The sequence below is a fragment of the Loxodonta africana genome, chromosome 5 (genome assembly GCF_030014295.1).
Source record: "Loxodonta africana isolate mLoxAfr1 chromosome 5, mLoxAfr1.hap2, whole genome shotgun sequence".
NCBI classification, from domain to species: domain Eukaryota; kingdom Metazoa; phylum Chordata; class Mammalia; order Proboscidea; family Elephantidae; genus Loxodonta; species Loxodonta africana.
Window position 1 is genome coordinate 26,457,331 of NC_087346.1, and position 9,801 is coordinate 26,467,131.

General features: G+C 40.7%; 1 long non-coding RNA gene across 1 annotated transcript; it reads right to left on the bottom strand.

Annotated features, from left to right (window-relative positions):
- Nucleotides 1-405: 405 nt before the first annotated feature.
- Nucleotides 406-8,174, bottom strand: LOC111749207 (uncharacterized). Its single transcript, XR_010322027.1, has 5 exons — nt 8,008-8,174; nt 6,986-7,117; nt 3,679-3,799; nt 2,921-3,019; nt 406-2,245 (listed from the first exon to the last, which is right to left on the bottom strand). It is a non-coding gene; the product is annotated as an uncharacterized LOC111749207 (long non-coding RNA).
- Between the last annotated feature and the right edge of the window lie 1,627 nt (nt 8,175-9,801).

The following is a 9,801-nucleotide window of genomic DNA, read 5'->3' on the forward strand; positions in this document are numbered from 1 at the left end:
ATCCAAAGGAAGGCTTTAATTTTAATAGTGTCCACTTTGTGTTACACTGTATGTTGTTTGGAAACCTAGAGACTTTTGATTATACCTAATTCAAAATCACTTCCATTTCTGCACTATTACTTTTCTTATTCAAGAAAAGACTTGTGGGTAACCCTTTCTAGCCACCTGGGCCTCATTTAGGTAGCTTCAACAGCTCCTTAGGGTATGGGCTTTCTTAACAGCATTCACTATAACCACCATCAAAGAGTAGCATCTATTTGCCAAGCACTGAGATGAAGGAATATAAGACAATGCACTTCGTTCTTAAAAAGTATGCAATTGGATCAAAAAGATATGATTCATCAAGTGAAGTAATGAAGACAAAGAAATACATAATTAAATGACATGTGTGGCTACTTTATGGTCCTCTGCAAGGTATTTTCCTTTGCCTCCTAAGATTTTAAGCTTTGGAAAGGCCAGAACGTTGTTTCATTCATCCTGACACTTGCAACATAGCATTTTTGCACATTAATAGACGCTCAACATGTAATTTTTGAATAAATGAATACAGGCTATGTGTATTCACTGAAAAGTGAAAGTTAAATTAGAACAGTGTCCAATGGACATTGTAGCTACGTAATAAATTCACTTACTATAAAAGAGATGAGATTCAGAATAGATTATAAAAGATTTCTTTGAAGTTCGCAATAAATTGACCTTGGAAAAATAGGTGAGAACTAGATAGAACACACCTGATGATAGTATTAATGCAGGCACAGGGATAAGCAAGCTGTATAAGTACACAAAGATAACCAAGCTGAGAGTAAAAAAAAAGGCCGTATTAAGGATATTGTGAGAAATCTTACACATAAGTCAAGAAGGTAAGGCTAAGAGCATAGAAAGGCAGTTTGTTGTTATTGTTAGTTGCCCTCGAGTTGATTTTGCCTCATGGCAACCCATCGTGCACACAGTAGAACTGCTCCATATTTTTCAAGGCTCTGAAATTTTGAAAGCAGATTGCCAGGCCTTATTTCTGAGTTGCCTGTAGATGAGTTTGAACCACCAAACTTTTCGTTACTAGTCCAGTGCTTAATTTTTTGCGCCACCCAGGGACTCCTAAAGGTACTACAATCCAACATTTGCTAAACTGAACTAATTCCGAAAGGCATATCTCTTGTTATACAAACAATCAATGTTGATTTTAAGTCGATTATTATGAGATTAAAGTGGTATAACCAAACACAATAGATACAAGGTACCTCAAGATTTCCTCGTCTTTGTATGCTTTGGACCTATAGCCTAGGTGACACAAAAAAATCATTTGCAATACTGAACCCATCTCACCTACCATTTAACACCAGTATCAAAACATTTTAAGACAAATTTAAAACACACAAATTTAACTTTATTTCACCATTGTCATTAAAAGCTTGATTTTATCAAACATAAAAGGACATTTTCAAAGAGTTCTCTATCACAGGAAATTAAACAGTAGAAACATTCAAAGCTTCATAGGTAAAGTTATATAAAGTCAAATAATTGGAAATGTTTTCAACATGGGAACTCTAGATCTAAAAAAATGCTGGACGGACCTCAATATTTCTTGACTTATGGATTATATTATTTTCAGGATCTAAACAAAGATTCTGAATAGTCAGACTATTTTTGCAGTAATTTACAATTAAATATCACCCTACCTATATTCTGACTCAAGCTACTTGACCAAAATGTCTGATTTAGCAAGTTATTTAGCTTTATACTGAAAGTTTTTCCAACTACCGTTGCCACCTTCAAAAGAACTGACATTAGAACACTGATTCCCTTTTGGACAACGTGCAATATGCTTTTGTGCTCATCTATTTAGCCAAATACATTAGTGAAGGGATAATGCCATCATCTCAAATTCATGATGTCAACTCCATGGAACATTAAACAGGTACAAAAAATGGATGATGCACACTTCAGGAGGGTATAATGTTGTTTCCCCACCTAAAAATTCACCAGTGAAATAAAAATATCAACTTGTAGTTGACTTCCTTTCAGGAAAACACATTTGAGAATTGCCAAGTACATTATTTTTCTCAGCTCATCCCTCAGCCATTGACCGGAGTTTTGTATGCCATCATGCTATTTACTTTGTGGATTGTAGTAGTGAATGAACGAAGACGGACTTCCTCAGAACTGATAATGAACTGTGGTCCTGATTCTTCCCATTTCTCAGGTAAAACCAAATCTTTATCTGTGTAAATCAGTAGATCAAATGAACCTAAATTGGGGATAAAAATACATCAAAGTACACCATTTTTTCAAATGTAAAACAACCTACCCTGCCTCTCTCGCCTTTTGAACCACCCATAGCGTTAGGACAGGATAGTTTGGCCTCTAATCATTAGTTAGTATCTTTTCCTCGATGAAAATAAATTTTAATACAGAAAATACTGCAACTGCCTATCATATCTTACGAAAACTATACGACTTTTTCTTTTTTTAAACAGAAAATCATCAAAAATATTGTAAGTGTATCATCACATGGGAAAAAAAGGAATGTAATCAATGTAATCCATAGGAGAGCTAACGTCTTGGTTTGTTCACTGTTATGTTTCAGTACCCAGACCACTGACTGGCATATAATAGGCATTCAGTAAATACCTGAAAATGAAAGAATAACTAAGTTTGAAGAGCAAAACACAGTTTTACAGCTAAAATCTTAACACACAGAAAATAGCAAAAGGAATTACACCAGAATGGGTATTGTAAAAGTTTTCATTTTTTTCCCTGCAATATCCCAATCTTTACTTTTTGCTTTACAATGCTTTGTCCCCGTTTATATCACATGATACTAACAATTAACAAAAAACTGAATAAAGGGTGATTCTTGAACAGTAGTTTAGCCTTTTCCCATTACAACTTTAAATGAATGAGAAGCTGTGTAAATACTCACAGGAAACTCCCAACAGCGGCAGAAATGTTACTGTAGCCGTGATCTGTCTGATCACTGAACGTATCTCATCTTGGATAGTTTTCTGAGACTTTGCTCTGGCTGCACTAGGAAGAAACCAAATCTATTCACGCATTTCAGGTTTCCACAAGTTATTTAAAACTTCTCAGTAACCAAGAGTATTTACCTGCTTAAGTGCTTCTGAAATCAAATGCGTAATGCAATAAGAAGAGTTTAAAAAATAATGAATAAAAGTATTTTAGGACCTACAGCCTAGGAGGCATAATTTTAATATCCTTATGTATTTCATTTATCCTTTCAGTCATCTATTAAGATCAGCATCATATCATTTATTGTCACATGACTTAGCAAGTTCATGACATTAAAGGAAATAAAGCAGAGTCACATCTCTAGCTAGGGAAGAGTCTAAGAAAACCCCTTAGATATAAGTACATTCCTGAAATGCCCCATCTAGTGTGTCTTGTAGAGTTCTGAAAACACCACCATAAACATTAAAATTTAGAACTCGATGCTATAAACTCAGGGCATTAAGTTAAGAGAATACCATCTACACAAATCCATGATGTGCTAAACTGAGCACAATTCTTTTCCACAGGAGATTGAAGATTAAATTAAACTGACAGAAACACTTTATGTAATTTACTTTACATGAAACTAGTTCAATAGATTTAGAACTCATTTCGTAACGAAAACAAGTTTCTGGAAAAGGCTTATCAGAGCAAAAATCATTTCTTACTTACCTGTCATCTTTTGCAGTCTTCTCACACTCAATATCAAACTGCCAGCTTTCAAGGACCTCACTGCTTTCAATATTTGAGATGACTACCACCAGTTTCTGAACAGAACATTTCTATAACCATTCTGCAACACAAAACAAGGCATCTTTTTTGGTCCACTGCATTGCAAAGCAACTCTTACCTTCTCAGGTCTCTCGTCCTACCCTCGGCCAATTCCTACCACTGGTATTTTGTACGCCCTCCCTTCTGCTCAGAAAACTTATCACATCAATAATCTAGCTCCTCTTTTCAAATTCTCAGTATTTCTACAAAGTACAGTACTCGCTGCTGAGGATACAGTGAGCAAGAGAGATTTTCATCCACAACCAAGGTAGGAGCGTAGGAGATGGGAACTGATTTAATCACCACACCAACAAATGTGAAATTACAACTGCAGTGACTGCTGTGAAGGAGAAATGGTACAATGAAGAGCATTTAAATAGGAAAAACTGGCCCAATCAGGGAGGACAGGGAAGGCTTCAGCTTAGCTCTGAGGGGCAAACAGTATTAAATATGCAAAAGGAAAGGGAAGAAGGTATAGGCCTTAAGTACTTGAAGGGGACAGCAGGTGACTATAGGACTGAAAGAAAGCCAGTACAACTGCAGGAAAGATAAACAGCAGCCAGACCATTCAAGGCCAGGCGGGCCAAATGAAATTATATCTGAAGAACCAGGGAAGTCATCACTGTGTTCGAAATAGGACGTGATATAATCAGATTTACATTCCAAAACTATCACTTTGAAAATGGGTTACAGGGGATCTAGACATTAGTGTAGATCCCTTACTCCCTTACCAAAAGGTGGTTTAACAAAAGGTTGGCAGTTCAAATTCAGCAGCTGCTCCTTGGGAACTTATGGGGCAGTTCTATTCTGTCCTATAGGGTCAGTATGAGTTGGAATCGATTCAAGGGCAACGGGTTTGGATTTTTGGTTTTTAGACACTAACTCGTTCATTTAGTAGTTTAAGCAAGATGAGATCATTAAAGCATGTAGGAGGATATACTGGTAGAAATAGAGAAGTAGACAGATTCAAGGGATTTCATGGTGAAATTTATCAAAACTTAGTGGATTAACCCCCATAGCTAACAAGTCAGGAATACCTCCCAAGTTACTGGCTTGTATCGCCGGTTGGATGGTTGAGCCATTCACTGCTAGGAAAGTGAATTGAAAGTGGAGCACTTTTGCACAGAATCTTAAATTTAGTTTTCAATATGATGAGTCGGAAGTATCTCCGGGATAGTTATGTAAGAAAGGCACTGGGTATATAGGTTTGGAATTAGGAGACATTTGGGTTAGATATAAAGAGTCAACTACACAAGGTTTATCAGCACATGTCAGAGATCATCTAGAGAGATTATAAAGTGAGAGGAGGGCCTCAGATTGCGCTCTGAGGTAACTTTGAAAACTGATATAGCATATACAGGAGTCAGCAAAGTTTTCCACCAAGAAACAGAAAATCATTTAGTAATTGGTAAATATTTTAGATTTTGTGGGCCACCTAGGTGTCTGTTCTGTTTCCAAGCAGTACAAAAACAGACCACCAGCTGGACTCCTGGCATATATCAACAACTTGCCATCAAAGGTTTAGCTTTTAAAAGGAGAATGCGTGGTCATTTGGAGGGGATTTCGGGTAGGCAGCAATTTTTCTTCTTTGAAAATTGGAGACATGATGTCAATAGGAAGAATCCCAATCACAACAGAAATAAAAAATAGGAAAAAAGTAGTGTAAAGTCCCTGAGGACACTAAAAGCAACGGGATTCAAAACAGATAAACAATTTGCCTCAAAGAATAATTCCTCAATTTTAATAAAAATAAAAGGGAACAAGCTAAATATAGGAAGTCCAGATACATTTGAGGTGGAATTTCATTTGAGTGGTCTCGAAAGAGATAATCCAATGAACCAGCGGCTCAGGCAAAGCTTGCTTCTCCACCAAATTGAGATGAAGACACAGACCTATACATACAGATCTGTGGAGGTTCTAGGCCAATCCACCTGGGTGTAGCTCTATGAACAGCTATGGGAGATTTAGCCCTAACCCTCTGACCCATAACTTTGGATGCAACTTTGGGAGAGGGAGGTTACTCCTAATGACATGCTTCCTGCTTGCACCTGAGACTGATATCTACTACCACACCCCCAACAGTTGCCCAATCTTGCTATTCTCATAGCACTGACCTATTAAACCATTTAACTTCTTTGAGGCTGAGAAACTCTGTACTCCTATCTTCCTTTCCTTGTCTTTTTACCATTGCTTGAGATCCTTCCATACAGCCCTGTACAAATATCTAGGGATTTTACTCATGTAGATATTAATGGCAGGGAAATGTTACTAGCTTATCTAGAGGATAATGTAGCTTCATAGTGGTATCAAGCTAACGAAGGTCAGACGGCCATTATCAGAACGGCCTATTAAAACAGAACAGGTAAAAAATAAAGTAAAAACTAAAAAATGAAGCTACAACTGAACACGAAAAAATTCTGAAACAACAATACAAAAAACAATTTTTGAATTTAAAAATTCAAAAGAAAAAGGATTGCCACTACTAAAAGACAAACTAGTATTTTGGAAGAACAAATGGGGAGAAACTAAGTTGAAACATGAAAGGAAAGCTATCAGAAATTCTAGAAGGAAAAAAATACATGGAGAACAGTATTGGTACAACAGGTAGTAAAGCAATTTCTTGAGCGAAAGAAAGAATTGAGGGTTCAGTAAAAGAGATTCAGTCACAGGCAGATTAAAAAGAAAGATAAAGGGAAAAAGCTAAAAAATGGGTGTTCTGGTACTTAGGATTTTTTTTTTTTAGTCCCAGAAACCCAAGTTTAGTATGCAGGTTTAATACAATTTTATTTTCCTTGATGTTTCTCTAACGCTAACTTTAAAATCTCAGCAGCTACAGAGAAAGCATCATGTTAGGAATGTATAGTAGTCGTTTTCTCAAACGCTATCATAATTACGTTAAGTTCTAACTTGTACCATTTGTCCATATGAACTTTTGAATTACAGCAAAAATCATTCTAAGGGAGTTGATGGAGACATTTATCAAGCCATATCATATTCCTAACATCAAAATACTCAGCCACCTCAGAATGTGGTGGAAAAGGATTTAATTTATACACTCTGCACTTTCTCCCAATTGAAAACCACTGTATATTTCAGAAGGCAGTGTGTTTCACACTTCTATATAGGAAGCTGAAAAACGACCAAGATGACAGGCAATGTGGATACAAAAATGGCTGCAAAACTCAAACTGCTTTCAATTATTAAATACCTTTTAGTTGATCCACCACATTATTTAGGTATTTGATGAGTTCAGGATCAGCAGTCACAAGCAAGGTGGAGTTCATATTTTTGCACTCAGGTAAAGGTTTCAGATGGATATATGCCACGCTGATATAAAATGCTGTTAATGTCAAACGCGGAAAGCAAAAGAAACGTTAAAGTCATTATCATTTGTACTTACAGAAAATAAACCATATTTAGATGTGGCTATGTGGTTATGGTTTCATTAATGGTGTAAAACTGTAAATGCTGAAACACAGGTTTGCTTGTCTTACTCAAGGCAGAGTACGTCTGTACAAAGTGGCATTAAATGTCCATAAAATCTTGCTTCAGGGTAAAAGCAATATATGCATTCACGTGGCAATAAAGGACAAATTAAACGCCAAAATGCATTAACCTACCACTGCCACATTTCGTCTCATTGTAATCCAAGACTAAATTCAGATTACATGGCTAGAAGATACAAAACAGGCTTGGACCGACTGGTCAACTGCTCGAGACAAGCTTCTCCTCTTTTTCCTCCTTTTCTCCCCTCATGTCCTGCCAGGCTCTAGTAGAAGTCGTGCACACAGCTGGCCTGGTCGGGGACAATGCTATCCAAACAAAGTCTGAGGAACTGTGCCCTGCCTCAGAACCAACGCGGGGCAGGGGCTAGGTCAAAATACACACTGGGTCTCCGCTCAGCCGTACCAGGTCTCAGGGGGCTGCGGAGTCCGACCAAAGAGCCGCTCCAGGTGAAGCCGCTGCACCGCGAGGCGGCCGCTGCACCGCGAGGCGGCCCCCGCAGCGCCCAGCCTTCTCCTCCACCATTAGCAACGCGTCCCGAGCTAGGCGCCGGCATCCGCCTCTCCGCCGATTCCTCGGGGCCGGCAACCGCGCGGGGCCGCGAGGGCTCGGATTCAGGGCTGCTCCGGCCCATCCCGGCTCCCCACCTCGGAGGCCGAGCCGGGGGCCTACGGGACGGCCTGGGCTCGGTTCTCCCCAACCCTGGCCCGCACCAGAAGGACTTACAGAAGAACTCAGCCACGATTTCGGCGCTTCCGCGGAGTGTAACACCCTGCTCCCGGGTGAGCTGCAGAGCCATGGCTCGGCCCACAGACGAAGGCGCGCCTTACACCGTGCAGACACCCACTGCCGCGGATCCCGCAGCGCTTCCCCGCCACTCGTTTCAAACGTTACGCCGCAGTCCGCAGTCTTGCCCTTGGCGCAGGCGCGATGAATCGCCTGGTCCCGCCCACGCAGCGGCGCCCTGGCCTTCCTCTCCGCCCCCCCTCCCTCGCCTTCTCCAGAGCTGGCTAAATGCGCAGGCGCGGTCCGGAGACCTGGCTTTGCTACTGGGGTTTCAGTTGTGTGTGTGGATTTTTGCTCCTTGGGTGATAGATTCTCCTCGTGATAGACTCGATGGGGCAGAGTGGAGAAGATGGGCAATTCTTATTTTTGCGTCCGCTTACTACGCTTATGGACTGAGCGAGCAAGGAGCACAATTTTGAGTTTTAAAGGTATTTTCAAACTAATGTAAACTGCCTACCAGCTGCACCTAAAGTGGCCCCATTGATCTTCATACTTGTTCACGTTGCCCAGTAGCGGATGCATGGTGGAAATTTATCCAGAAGCAACTGCACGCTGAGCAGCCAAGCCACTGCCTTCTAGAGCCTGGTGCCCATGTTGTTAGGGTGCCTTCCAGTTGGTTCAGACTCCTAGTGACCCTGTGCATGACAAAAAGAAACACTGGCAGATCTTGCGCTATCCCCACGATTGTTGCTATATTTGAGGCCATTATTGAAGCCACTGTGTCAATCCATCTTGTTAGGGTTCTTCCTCTTCTTCCCTAACCCTGTATTTTACTAATTCCAATCTCCTTCTCCAGGGACTGGTCCCTCCTGGTAGCATGTCCAAAATCCTTAAGACAAGTCTCACCATCCTCGCTTTGAAGCAGCACTCTGGCTGTCGTTCTTCCAAGACAGATTTGTTCATACTTTTCGTAGTCCGTGGTATATTCAATATTCTTCACCAACACTTTAACTTAAACGCAGCAATTTGGGGGTCTTCCTTAGTCATTGTACAGTTTTCGTATGCATTTTAGGCTATTGAAAATACTATGGCTTGGGTCAGCTGCACCTTGGTCTTTGCAACGTTTCCTGAATAAACAATGCTTGGAAGGCCAGCATAGCAGGGGTGGGGGTTTGGGGACTATGGTTTCAGGGGACATCTAAGTCAATCGCCATAATAAAATCTATTAAGAAAACATTCAGCATCCCACTTTGGAGAGTGGTGTCTGGCATCTGAAATGCTAGCAAGCAGCCATCCAGGATGCAGCACTTGGTCTCAACTCACCTGGAACAAAGGAGAATGAAGACCACCGAAGACATAAGGTAATTATGAGCCCAAGGGCCAGAAAGGGCCTGAGAAAGCAGAGACTGCATCAGCCTGAGACCAGAAGGACTAGATGGTACCCAGCTACAACTGATGACTGCCTTGACAGGGAACACAACAGAGAACCCCTTAGGGAGCAGCAGAGCAGGGGGATGCAGACCCTAAATTCTTATAGAAAGACCAGGCTTAATGGTCTGACTGGCACGAGAAGGACCCCAGAGGTCATGATCCCCAGACCTTCTGTTACCCCAGGATAGGAACCATTCCCAAAGCCAACTCTTTAGTTAGGGTTCAGACTGGAGTATGGGATAGAAAATGATACTGGTGATGAGTGAGCATCTTGGATCAAGTAGACACATGAGACTATGTGGGTGGTTCCTGTCTGGAGGGTAGATGAGAGGGCAGAGGGTATCAGAAGCTGGGGGAATGGAC